Consider the following 12,780-nt stretch of genomic DNA (forward strand, 5'->3'; position numbering starts at 1 on the left):
GTGGTAAGACAGATTTGTGAGAAAACTTTAGGAAAAGGTAAGGATTTTTTTTTGGGTGGGGACTTTATAGATTTGGAAAAGGCGTATGACAGAGTAGACAGGATGGCACTGTGGGAGATATTGTAGATATATGGAGGAAAGCTGCTAAGATCAGTCAAGAGTTTTTACGAGAGTAGTAGAGCCTATATTAAAATCAAAATTGTAGAGAGTGGGTGGTTTGAGGGAAAGATGGGACTTCGCCAGGGATGTGTTATGTCACTTTGGCTGTTCAATTTACACATGGATGGGGTAGTGCGAGGGGTAAGCGCAAGGGTAATGAGTGGGGCATTGAAGATGGTTAAAGAAAATTGAAAAAAAGGAGAAATAAGCCAGATGTTGTTTGCTGAAGACACTATGCTTGTAGCAGGATCAGAGGAGGGATTAAAAAAGTTCATGATGGAGTTTGGTAAGATGTGCGAAAGAAGGAAGTTGAAGATAAATGTGGGTAAATACGGCAAAGGAAAGATAAACTGAGATTGAAGTAGTAGTATTAGAAGTAGTAGTAGTAGTATGTGAGAGCGAACGAGGAACTAGCTTCTCTTGACCCTTAAATAAGAGAGTGTTACCAGTTCGGGTGCTCCTATATCTGCTAGGGATCTAATCAAACATGAAAAATCTTAAGGGATTTAAAGGAGTTTAGAATACATCATACAAAGTCAACCATCAAAAGATGCACAATGGATCTTGATGACAGGAACTCAATTGATATGAGAGGTACTCAGCACTTGGACCTCCGTGTTACAACGACGGAGTAACAATGGTTGTGATATGTAGGGGCGAACCGTTCCGGCCCACTCAGGATACGATTTCCCTTCGAAGAACAGCAGTGATGAGAAGACTTGACGACGGGTAGACTGCGAATGGGATAGACAAGACTTGTGGTGATTGGCGTGGCAGTGGGTAATCTTCACAGGTCGTCTTCAACTCAAGTTCTGTCTTGCCTTTGGGGGAGGAGAGGTATATATACCCCAAAAACTGCCGACGTGGACGCTTCGCGCAGGTGTAGTCCTCCGGGGCTTCAAAGCCCGAAGCTGACTCGCTCATTGGATCCGAGCGTAAACAACCCGTTTCGCCGAGGTGGGGAGCTGAACGACCATCAGTGCAGCCACGACGAATTGCGCCGATACCGGAAGAACGGGAATGAGCCCTTACATAGTAGCAGTAGTAGTAGTAGTACGGTAGTAGTAGTAGTAGTAGCAGCAGCAGTAGAAGTGGCAGTAGCAGCAGTAGTAGTAGCAGTCCAGGGCTAAAGAGTGGCTGGACGACACCTACAACAGGATAATTGCCTTTTCTCCAGGAAACCTCTTCACCCCACCTAAATGCAATGCATCCAAACGCCTAATAGAGGAGATGACCGATCTATTAAGAGCATATATAAATTCATCTCCCTACGTCCCGATGGTATTCAAAATGCTAGCTATCCTCCCACACCTTACATGCCAGAGGACCCACAGGAAATCTAAGCACTCAGAGAATGTCCAGGCATTGCAACGGAGGATGGAAAAGTGGGAAAAGGGAGAAGTAGAGCAACTGTTGGTGGAAGCGGAGGCTATCCAAGATAGACTCAACAAGGGCATCAACAGAGAGAAAAGTCCAGAAGACAAAGCCAGGAATTTTGCTGACAAGATGAGGCAGGGAAAGGTTGCGGCTGCCATGAGAACGCTCGCAGGGGAGAATGAAATATCCTGGAGTTCTACCCCTAAACGAGGAAACGCTAAAGATCCTGAAAGAAAAACATCCAATAGCAAGACCAGCGAACCTGGACTCTAAATTCAATGGTGACTACCTCCCACCCCACGAGGTAGTTTTTGACAGCATCACAAGAGAAAGGATCTGGAACCTTGCTCTACACACCCAAGGAGCGGCGGGACCATCAGGATTAGATGCGTCTGGATGGAAATGTCTCCTTAGCACCAGCCTATTTGGAACGGCAGCGGTGGGACTGAAGGAGGCCATCGCTGGTTTGGCGAAGATACTGGCGTCTGAAGACTGTCAGCACCTGGAGGCATACACAGCGTGTAGACTTATCCCGCTAGATAAGAAACCTGGCTGTCGCCCGATTGGTATAGGTGAGGTGCTGAGAAGAATAATAGGAAAAGCCATTATGGAAGTCGCGAAGGATGAGGTGCGAGAAGCGGCTGGCAACCTGCAGGTGTGCGCAGGGCAACAGGCGGGTTCCGAGGCTGCAGTCCACGCCATGAGAAAAATATTCGAGGAACCAGACTGCGAAGCAGTCCTATTAGTCGATGCATCAAACGCATTCAACAACTTAAATAGAGAGGCTACCATACACAACATCAAAATTAAATGCCCAGTATTGGCCAAGTATGTGGAGAACACATACAGAGAACCTGCAAACCTATTTGTCACCAGCAGGGCGGAGAAGAAAGAAACGAAAGTGGAGATCATCAAATCAGCGGAAGGCACCACTCAGGGAGACCCGGTGGCCAAGGCAATGTATGCGTTCGGTCTTATGCACCTGCAGCAGAAGATACAATATGAGGACACCGGGGTCAAACAGGTAGCATATGCAGATGATCTCACGGGCGCAGGAAAAGTAGCTGACCTAAAAAATTGGTGGGATCTGGTGTTGGCACACGGCCCGGGCTTAGGTTACATTCCGAATGCAAAGAAATCTGTCCTCATAGTGAAGCCAGAGTACTTTTACAATGCCAGAATCCTCTTTGAGGACAGTGAAGTGAAGGTAACAAAGGAGGGGGAAAGACATCTCGGTGCAGTGATCGGCTCAGAATCCTTTAAAAAGCAATATGTTGAAAAGAAAGTTAACGAATGGGTGGCGGGAGTTAGGATTCTAGCCAACTTTGCAAAGACCGAACCGCAGGCGGCATATGCCGCATTCATATATGGTGTGAAACATAAGTGGAACTACATATTAAGGACGGTACCGAACATCACCGACCTACTAAGACCCCTTGAAGAAACCATCAGAAACTAGCTAATACCGGCCATCACCAACGGACGGACAATAAACGAAGAGGAAAGAAAACTTATGGAACTTCCACCTAGATTGGGAGGGCTAGGTATCTCCAACCCGCTAAACCTTGCCGACACAGAACACCGGAACTCCATGAAACTCACGTCCTCATTGACAAACAACATCGTGTCACAAGATCAACGGAAGGAGACTATCATGGAGGAGGTTAGGGAAATTAGAGGAAATATTTCAAAGGGAAGGGAGGAGAGGCAGAAGGAGGAACTTCAAGCACTTCTAGATCGGCTATCAAATTATATAAAAAGAAAGATAACAATAGCGCAGGAAGTTGGGGCGTCCAATTGGCTGACAGCACTACCAATCAGGGCAAAGGGATTCACCCTAAACAAAAGAGAATTCACGGATGCCATTGCCCTGAGGTATGGATGGCCATTAGGAGGGCTGCCTAACAGATGCTCCTGTGGTGTACAATTTACTCCAGACCATGCAATGATATGCAAGCAAGGTGGATTCATTTGCATGCGACACAATGAGGTAAGAGATCTCACTGCCCAAATGCTTCAGGAGGTGTGCAAGGATGTGACTATCGAACCAACATTACTTCCACTAGGAGGGGAGAACTTCAGATACCGCACGTCCAACACATCAGATGAAGCAAGAGTGGATGTCAGCGCAAGAGGTTTCTGGACACGCGGACAATTGGCTTTCTTTGACATGCGAATATTTGATCCGATGGCCCCCTGTTACAGCAACCTAACTATTGAGGCATCCCACTCCCGGAACGAGTATGAGAAGATCAGGATGTACGAAGAGCGCATACAGAATGTAGACCAGGGCTCATTCACTCCTATAACCTTTACGACTTCAGGTGGGATGGGTCCTAGAGCAAAGGCATTCTACGCTCGGCTGGCTGAGGTAATGGCTGAAAAGAAACAACAACCAAAAAGCAGCATTGTTTCATGGATGAGATGTAGACTATCATTCTCACTCCTAAGATCAGCCCTCCTATGCCTGAGAGGTACCAGGTCCCCACCGCCCAAATCAACACATATACAAAACCTGGATTTTGAGCAGACGGTGGTTGACAGTAGGATAAATTAACTTTTGTAATAGGCATTATTAAAAATAAATAAATAAATAGACAAATAAAAGGGTCGTCGACCACAGTCATTGGCGGGAGAGGGGCCAATGAACAGTGTCTGTGGAAGACAGATCCTGCTGCTTCCACCACACAGTTCCAATAGGATGGAGGTCGTATTATTATATGTAGTAGTAGTAGTAGCAGTAGCAGTAGTAGTAGTAGTAGTAGTAGTAGTAGTAGTAGTAGTAGTAGTAGTAGTAGTAGTAGTAGTAGTAGTAGAAGTAGTAGTAGTAGTAGTAGTAGTAGTAGTAGTAGTAGTAGTAGTAGTAGTAGTAGTAGTAGTAGTAGTAGTAGTAGTAGTAGTAGTAGTAGTAGTAGTAGCAGTAGCAGCAGTAGTAGTAGTAGTAGTAGTAGTAGTAGTAGTAGTAGTAGTAGTAGTAGTAGTAGTAGTAGTAGTAGTAGTAGTAGAAGTAGTAGTAGAGGAGAGGACGCGCGGAGAGGACGTGCTCTCTCCCTCTCTCTCTCGAGATAATTGTATATTTATGGTAGGGGGGAGTGTCAGAAATGGACAAAACTAGTGCAAGGTGTTAAGGTCGGCCGTATCTAGGCCTCATGTGAAAGTGAAGTGCGTGGGTGCCCTGAAAGTGAGCTGAAAGTAATGAAAAATTGAAAATACAGCGAACGGACGAGAGCCAAGAGGCCAGAGGTGCCAAGGCTAGGGGCACTGGTAAGAATCCCTCCCCCAACCCCATTCTCCGAGAGTGACCGCCTCAAGACACGGATACAAGCCACTTGGGTGTGTGAGCATAACGGTGTGTATGGTGTTAGTCACTTAAAACAGAAATATTAAGATATTGTAAGATCTTGTAAGGTACCTTACCGCCTTCCATAATTACTACTTTATTCTGATTCTATTTTGATTTTATTTTGTTTTTATTTGTTTAATTCTATGCTATTTCTTATTCATTTATTATTATTGTTGCTTATACATCTATTCAGCTAAATCATTCCTTACCTATCTGTTTTATTTATTCATCTATCTACTTATTCATAAGTATCAAAGCATAAAGCAGGAATTCACACAGTTATGCTCGACACCCTCTCCACACTACCACAAGCCTGGATGCATTGATTAAAAATAATAATGATAATAAAAAAATTAATAAATAAAATAAAATAAATAAATAGATAAATTATATTTTATATCTATCTAGCTTCGCCCAGATCTCCCTTATCACATCTCTCACTCCCTCACGGTCCACTTCCCCATCTCTCTCTCTCTCTCTCTCTCTCTCTCTCTCTCTCTCTCTCTCTCTCTCTCTCTCTCTTCTCCACACTTTTTTCACCACCCCTTGTCACCACTGTCACCACCGCTGTCGGTTCTCGATCATTACACTTAAATTTGACTTGTAATATCACTCGTCTCAAGGCCCCTTGCCTTCGTTAAGTGAGTTTCCCTAAATATTCAAGTTCCTCTTAAGCAGTAGTCTCACTATTTTCTAGGCCCCGTGCCTAGTTCTCTCGTCCTTTGGGTTAATAAAAGGGTGGTGAATTTTCTTTCTTCTTTCACTGTAATTTCACCTTCTGGTTACACTCGGGATCTCTTTCTCTCGTCTCTACATCGTCTCTCTCGATCGTCTCCCTAGATCGTCTCTCTAGATCGTCTCTTGATCCTCTCTCTGACGAGATCCCGTATCCTACGCTAAGCTACCTTCGTCTGACGTCACTAATTTTTCTAATCCAATCTCCAGTGACTTTTCAAATAAATGTCACTCCTTATGGGCGTGACTTTGAATTCATGCACCAATAGTTTTTTTCTCCTTCTCCACCTTGCACCAAGCCGGAAAGCCATTACAATGCCACTAGCAAAATTGTTTACCTCAGCATTAGTCAAACGAAGCTAACCTGCGCTTACAGAGTTTTGATTACATCATCGATTATAAAACAGTCACCACCGTCAGTGTGTTTACATAGACATAACGTCGCCCTCACATAGACATAACATCGCCCTCGAGCAGGCGTCGAGTCTGAATTATTCTAATGCCCTAGCTCATTTCCATTCGTACACTACCGGCCTCTTACAGGGCTCGGCAGCTACCCTTGGTCGTCCCGACCAATTTCTTATTTCCCTCTTACAGGGCTTGCTAATATATTTCTAGAATAAGCTAATCTACCCTTGCGTAATTGTTAATCTACCCTCCAAAATACATCATTCATGCAATAAATTGGGAATAATACATAAACATAATACCTATAAATGTGAATAACATGCATGTCAATATATATAAGGCATTGAATTAAGCGGTTACATGGTTGATTTGATTTGACAGAGCCAATCTCCGGAATACAACAAAGGCAATCAGTGCTGCCACTAACACTGAAAGTAAGGGTATGATAAGGATTGGTTGTATATGTTTTCAGGCAATGTGAAGTTGAAGGTTGAAATGTAGGTGTCATCGGTTAAATGCATTGTATTAAGGGTATTAGAAATGGTGGAAATAGTGTCTGCATGCAATTCGCAGTTATCTTGAATAGAGACAAGACCTTCAACCAAATCCAATTTAGGACTCAACCCGGGACAATTTATTGATACCTTTGTCTTGTTAGGGAAAAACAGGTAATGAGATCCTTGTATGTTACAATGAGGGATCTGGTCTACCAAAATTCGTTGGTAATGACAATTGTTCATAACAGACATATTCCTAACCAGAGAGTTCATGTGAAGCTTCTCGGAACACAAAAGAAAGGATGTAATTGATTAGAAAATTCACTATGAGCACTAACTTTAAATTCTGAATGGTTTATCATCTTTTCAATAGCAATTAATTTGCAAAACACACTAATCTAGAGTTTGAGTGTCTCTTCTTGTTCAACACACTTCATTTTCAAAGACAGTCTTATTACTTTAAAATTATCACAATACTCATGTGTGTACTCAGATGAGAGGTCCTTAAGTCCTTAAGGTTCCAAGTCTGACCACAGCAGATCCTAGGTTTTAGGTTTCCATGTATCTGCTTGACACCAAGTTCCAGTTGTTTAGGTCTCCCATCCCAAATACAATACAAATGGTCAATACTATATGTAAAATACATCAAGATTAATGTTCAATTCTTGAAAAATATCATTATAATATTCTCCATATTCTCCAGGGTTATTAATATTTATGCACAAAGTATTACTATAATCATCTTCATAGATCTGCAAGCTAATTTTCCTTATGTCATCTAAATGTCCTATCAATTCTTCTCTTGATTCTAAATGTTTAAGTTTAAACTTGTTTCCACCTGCAGAATCAATTACCCTATATGGACCAGTGTACCTTGGTGAAAGTTTATTATTGGGTGAGGTTAATTTGACCATTACTAATTCTCCAATTTTCAGTTCTAGTTTATGAGCTATTTTGTGTTGTTGTTCCTTCATCTTTTGTGAATACACCTGCATATGTTTCCTAACTCTTTGGTGAATACTTTGAAGAGTATTTATCCTATTGGATATATAATCATCCATATTATATATGGGTTTTTGCTCTGCAGTCAACATTTCATATGGCAGAGTTTTGTCCTCCCCAAAAATTATAAAATGAGGTGTATCCCCAGTTGCTACATTAATTTGATTGTTCAGGGTACACTTAACACAAGGAATCCAAGTATCCCAAGTTACACTATGAGGACTTATTAGGGTTCTAAGACATATAATTATCTTTTTGTTTAACCTTTCTACTACTCCATTACTTTGGGGATGGTTAACGAGTATATTGACTTTCTTGATGTGGAACACATTACATAGATTTTCCAAGATTTTGTTATTAAATTCAGTCCCATTATCTGAAACTAGGATGTTAGGTGTAGTAAAATTACAGATTATCTGATCATAGATTACGGAAGCAATAGTTTCAGCTTTCTTATTGATTATGGGTTGTAATATACAAAATCTTAAAAAATAATCAATAGCAACAAATAGGTATTTAAATCCGTTCTCGGACATTGGTAATTCCAATGTATCCATGTGAACTCTTTCCCAAGGTTTCTGTGGAATGGGATAGGTGAGTATAGGAGCAGGTTTTGGTGTATTTCCCTTCACCTTTACACATTTTACACACTTTTCTATATAATCATATATAGTTTTCTTCATTCCTAGCCAAAAGTACTTAAGTTGTGCTTGTCTATAAGTTTTATCCTTTCCAGGATGTGAACTACAATCACTATCATGAAGTAACTTCAATATCTCATTTACCAGAGTTGGTGGTATAACCAACTGATTTACTTGACCTCTAGAAATATCTTTCCCATTTACAAATGTTTTCCTATACAATATTCCATTAATCAAATGAAATTCCTCTATCTTATACCCCTTTGGTAGCTTTGGAGGATCTCCTCTTGGGTTCATCAAATGCTTGATTATTGAATCACATGTCTCATCATCTCTCTGTTCTCTTATTAGCATTTCTTCATCTAAAGTTACTAATTCTTCTATACTACAAACAAAATTAATCAACCCAGTCCCAGTCATTGGTTGACTAATGTTTCTAGAAAGTGGATCTGCTACATTCCTTCTACCCGGAATATATTCAAATTGAACTTCATAGCACTGAAGTATCGCAAACCATCTAGCAAGTCTGCCTCTAAGATTCTTATGCTTAAATAAGTTCTGAATAGCTGTGTGATCAGTCCAAACTCTGATGGGATACCCTAGTATCATATCCCTAAAACTTTCTAAGGAATAAATTACTGCTAAAGTTTCTCTTTCAGTTATAGAATAGTTTCTCTCCGCACTATTACAAAGTCTGGATGTGTAAGCTATGGGTTTTAAAGTTCCATTTCTCTCTTGCATTAGTATGCCTCCTAATCCTATGTCAGACGCATCAGTACAGAGAATAAATTCTTTTTCATAGTTGGGAAAAATTAAAATAGGTGAACTCGTGAGTTTATCTTTCAACTTGTCAAAAGCTTGCTGTTGCGCAGGTCCCCACATGAATTTTGAGTCCTTTCTTAAAAATGAACTTAGTGGATTAGCAATGTCAGCATAACTTTGAATGAATTTTCTATAATATCCTGTTAATCCCAAAAAGCTCCTAACCTTGTCTACATTGGTCGGAACTGGGAAATTCTTGACAGCGTCCACCTTTGAATTTACTGTACTCAGCCCGTGTCTGTCTATCTTATGTCCTAAGTAAATGACACTGTCTTGCAAGAACTTACATTTTTCAAGTTTTACTTTTAACCCAGCTTCTCCTAGTCTTGAGAATATCAAATCTAATTTCTTAAAGTGCTCCACTGCAGTCTGAGAAACTATTAAAATGTCATCTAGAAATACACTGGCAGTGTTTCCTAACAATCCATCTAGAATAGTATTCATTAATCTCATGTAAGTTAATGGACTATTACATAACCCAAATGGCATTCTCTTGAACTCATAATGTCCTGTTGTAGTAGAAAATGCTGTAAACTCTCTTGAATCTTCATGCAATTCTATTTGCCAAAAAGCTGATTTGATATCTATAGTACTAAAATATCTATTCTCAGTTCCCAAACTTCTCAAAATGTCACCGATAATGGGTAATGGTAACCTGTCACGAATGGTGTGCTTATTCAGTTCCCTGTAATCAATAACTGGTCGCATAGTCCCATCAGACTTTGGTACTAAGATCAACGGAAAATTCCACTCGCTTTTACTATGTTCAATAATATCTTGTGATAACATTTCAGTGATGAGTTTATCTACTACAGCTAATTTAGAGTGAGGAACTCTGTAGGCTGGTATGTAGATAGGTTGTGTTCCTGGTTTTAACTTAATGTGATGTTTTAAAACAGTTGTTTTGCCTAAGGTGTCCCCGGCAAAGCAATTGCTTTTTTATGTTTCATAAGCAAAGCAAATAAAGCTTCATCCAACTCAGGGCAATTAGTTGATTGTAATAATTCTTTATATCTATTTCTTAAGTCTATGCCTTCTTGTACTGAACAAATTGATGAAGTTGGTAATTCTATCTCCTCACTATTCTCATTTAAAATCTTAATAGGTTTAGTACACACCTGAATACATCCTATTTGTGTACCTTTCTTTAAAACTATCTCTTTATTCATAGTATTAATTACTAATACTTCTACTCTGTTCTAATTTGTCTTATAAATCCCTGAGTCCCACTTCAATCCTTTAAGTTTAACTGATTCTGGGACTGTAATTATTTCAGAGTCTACATTGATTCCTTTCAAACACACTTCAACCTTATTAATTGACATGGGATGTAACAATGTCGACCTTGTTAATCCGCAATCTGCAATTCTCAAGGCATCTGTGGTTGATAATTTAGTAATCTCTGGGATTTCCTGAACTTCTGAGTTGGGTTCACAAATTGTTTTACTTTCTGTAGGGTTGGACCGCTCGGTCACGCTATCTAGGATAAAAATTTTATCTAAGGATTCATTGATTCCTGTCACTGGTCTTAAGTCTGGTTGATTTAAGAATGGGATTAACTGTGACTTCACTAAAATTCCTAAGTCAGCAGGACAAATTACCATGTTTTCTTTTCTCATAGTTGCAAATCCTATCAATAAATCTCCTGGAAAAACAGACTCTTCTACCACTATCACTGGGATGTACAATTGTTCATTTGTATACAAGGCAACTTCTAGCTCAATCTTACCTAATGTTTTTAACTGATTTCCAGTTACACCTTGCAATGTGTAACGGATTGGTTCCAACATTTTCACTCCTGGGTTCAACTGGTTTAAAACTTTACTAGTAATTACATTAACTACAGACCCTGTATCAATAAAAATTTGAATAGGCTTATTGAACACTTTACCCGCAATGAGAGGTCCTACAGAAGTTTTACCAACAGTAATTATCAGTTTGTCAGTTTCTTTCATCTCCCTTGCATTCCCATATTTAACACAATACCGCCTATCGGTATATATATGGGGAGGTCTGAAATGGTTTATTCTGTGCCTGGGGGTTTTCCTCTTAGCCCTGGGGGTACCCGAAAATTCCGGCACTCATGAGTTCTATGTCCGATTATATTATGGTAAATACAGAATGGAGGGTTCCTACATTGATACTCATTGTGACCTTCGTATTTTCAATTTCTGCAAATAATCCCATAAAAACATTCTTGTGATTTGTGTCCCCATGCATTACAATTAAAACATAGTATTCTGGTATCCCTATCCCTAGATGGACTTCTAGCATGTCGCCTATGTCCTACTTCTGTTTTCTTAAACTCTCTAGAGTTCCTATATTGGCTATGTTGATTTATAGGCATTACATATGGGTTTATTGTTCTGGTCTCACTGTATCCTTGAAGAAGATAATCTACTTCTCCTAAACTTATATTTGATTTTAGATCCTTGTACAGCCTTTCTGCTGTTAAGTCATCAGAATTCTTTGCCAATAAGCTAAATGTAATCAATTTGATTACCTGTGAAATTTTCATCTTCTCACTAGATCTTTCTATCCAGTCTGAATCTTTCAAGATAGAATTCATGTCTTTTGACCATCTATCTAATCTAGCTAAGTACTCTGTGTCAGTTTCACTTGTCCTAACTTCCTTAATAATTTTTACCAATGATATAATAGGATCCTGATCACATTTGGACATGAAATGTTTGAGAAAGGCCGTTTTGTAATTATCATATTGATTAATTTCTTCCATTTGCTGGAAGTTAATGACAAACCTCGCCCTTCCATGCTCTGGATCTATATTCTCCTTGAGAATCTCAATCTTACGATTCTCATTGGTAATGTTTTTACTAACTATAAGTGTGTCAATGAGGTTGAGGAATTTGTTTACACCATATGTGTTAGACTCTCCTGTGAATTTTGGAATATTTGTATTTGATGTGTGAATTTCGTGTCTCAACACGTTAGAATTCTGAGGGGTACTCATACTTATTACTAATACCTTGCTTTATCCTGTCTGCTTGCGATGTCGCTTCGTGATGTCAATGTCTGGTTTGACGTCCTTCTACGGTCTTGTCGTTCGTCAACGACGTTGTTCCTCCTCCATCACACACTCTGCCTTGAAGACCGCCTTGTAGATGATGATCACCTTGAAGAATCTTGAAGAATGCTTGTTCCCATCGTAGCAGTTACTTGAAGTTGTAGATTTCTCTCGTAGTCGTCTTGGAACTCATACACTCTTGATTTTGGTTGTCTTGTTCCCGTAGACTTCTTGTGCCACTTCTCTTCGGAGGTGTTTAACACTCAGTTCGTTCATCCCACCGCTGCCACCACTTTCACCACCCCTTGTCACCACTGTCACCACCGCTGTCGGTTCTCGATCATTACACTTAAATTTGACTTGTAATATCACTCGTCTCAAGGCCCCTTGCCTTCGTTAAGTGAGTTTCCCTAAATATTCAAGTTCCTCTTAAGCAGTAGTCTCACTATTTTCTAGGCCCCGTGCCTAGTTCTCTCGTCCTTTGGGTTAATAAAAGGGTGGTGAATTTTCTTTCTTCTTTCACTGTAATTTCACCTTCTGGTTACACTCGGGATCTCTTTCTCTCGTCTCTACATCGTCTCTCTCGATCGTCTCCCTAGATCGTCTCTCTAGATCGTCTCTTGATCCTCTCTCTGACGAGATCCCGTATCCTACGCTAAGCTACCTTCGTCTGACGTCACTAATTTTTCTAATCCAATCTCCAGTGACTTTTCAAATAAATGTCACTCCTTATGGGCGTGACTTTGAATTCATGCACCAATAGTTTTTTTC

Source organism: Oratosquilla oratoria, unplaced genomic scaffold, assembly GCF_046742065.1.
Source record: "Oratosquilla oratoria isolate Oo_2021 unplaced genomic scaffold, ASM4674206v1 SCAFFOLD77, whole genome shotgun sequence".
Classification (NCBI taxonomy): domain Eukaryota; kingdom Metazoa; phylum Arthropoda; class Malacostraca; order Stomatopoda; family Squillidae; genus Oratosquilla; species Oratosquilla oratoria.